This window comes from Cornus florida, unplaced genomic scaffold (assembly GCF_030987335.1).
Source record: "Cornus florida cultivar Cherokee Brave unplaced genomic scaffold, ASM3098733v1 CherokeeBrave_3.0.0_Hap2_Chr03, whole genome shotgun sequence".
Classification (NCBI taxonomy): domain Eukaryota; kingdom Viridiplantae; phylum Streptophyta; class Magnoliopsida; order Cornales; family Cornaceae; genus Cornus; species Cornus florida.
In genome coordinates this window covers 53,511,501-53,513,071 of record NW_026775573.1, presented here as the reverse complement: position 1 = coordinate 53,513,071, position 1,571 = coordinate 53,511,501, and the positions used below count along the sequence as shown (strand labels likewise).

General features: G+C 34.1%; 1 long non-coding RNA gene across 2 annotated transcripts; it reads left to right on the top strand.

Moving 5' to 3' along the window:
* LOC132298799 (uncharacterized) lies at positions 1–1,103 on the top strand. 2 transcript variants are annotated; one of them, XR_009479960.1, is made up of 2 exons: positions 1–184; positions 849–1,103. It is a non-coding gene; the product is annotated as an uncharacterized LOC132298799 (long non-coding RNA). The 2 variants fall into 2 exon arrangements; XR_009479961.1 differs by having other exon boundaries at positions 800–1,103.
* Positions 1,104–1,571: the final 468 nt, after the last annotated feature.

Genomic DNA, 1,571 nt, shown 5'->3' with positions numbered 1-1,571 from the left:
CATTAGGTCATTTACACTCCAAATTTGCAACTTAGCCTGAAAAAAGGTTAGATATATCTTGTTTACTATTTCTAATTATTTCATTCCTACCGTGTGTTATTTTGTTTTTCTCTAATGTTCTTCATGTGTTTTGTTTTGCATGAGGTCATTTACACTCCAAATTTGCAGCTTAGCCTGAAAGAAGGTTAGATATATCTTGCTTGAATTAAATTTGTGGACGGTGTCCCTTATTAATTGAATTTTGTGGGCGGTGTCCCTTGTTGAAATAATTTTGTGGGCGGTGTCCCTTGTAAAATGAATTTTGTGAGCGGTGTCCCTTGTTGAAATAATTTTGTGGGCGGTGTCCCTTGTTAAATGAATTTTGTGGGCGGTGTCCCTTGTTGAAATAATTTTTTGGGCGGTGTCCTTTGTTAAATGAATTTTGTGGGCGGTGTCCCTTGTTGAAATAATTTTGTGGGCGGTGTCCCTTGTTGAAATAATTTTGTGGGCGGTGTCCCTTGTTAAATGAATTTTGTGGGTGGTGTCCCTTGTTGAAATAATTTTGTGGGCGGTGTCCCTTGTTAAATGAATTTTGTGGGTGGTGTCCCTTGTTGAAATAATTTTGTGGGCGGTGTCCCTTGTTAAATGAATTTTGTGGGCGGTGTCCCTTATTGAATTAATTTTGTGGGCAGTGTCCCTTGGGTTTATTGTGTTTTGAAATTTTGGAAATGTCCATTTTTAAGGGGAAGTCATGCCGGATTTTTTTTAAAAAAAATAATAAAAATTGAATTTAACTCTGCTTTATATTTTGCTACTATAGGTAATGTCTTGTTTTACATTCAAATTCATTTTTTGCTACTACATTGAAGGACATGGCAGTAAGTTGTAGGCAGTGGCACCAGTGGGATTGATAGGAAGCATTCTCCAGTTGCTGCAACTCCAGAAAGCTAGTGATCTCTAAGTTAATCAAATGGAGGCCTATGCAAGTATAAAAAAGTGGGTGTACATTTTATGGAATGAATATTAGTGATCTCCAGTTATGTGTACATTTTATGTAAGTGTAATGAAGTGTGTGTGTACACACATACTATTTTAAAGGAATGTCTAGCTCCTTATATATGGAAGTATATACGTGAATGGTGCAACACTCAAGTTCTTAAGATTGTGATGTATAAAGCAAAACTATACAATTATTATATATGTGAATGTTGTTCAGTCTTGTAAGAGGGATCTTCCTTGATTGCTTGCTTTTAATCTTTATTCATATTTATCAATTCTGCTTATGGTTGGATATTGTATGAATTATTCACAAGTCCGTTATCAAAATTAATACTCAACAAAAGGGGAAATGGTCTTATGACTAAACAAAAAAAAAAATATTACCAATTTGAAGGACCTCCACTACAAAATTTCAAACTAATCTAAGTGAAGTAAAACTATTCACAAGCTTCAATATTCACCAAATTTCAACTATGACCAATTCAAGACGATTAACGTTTTGGCTTTGTTTCTTGTTTGTTTCAACTACAAGGATCTCTCTCTCTCTCACATTCATCATGAATATATATATATATATATATATATATATATAT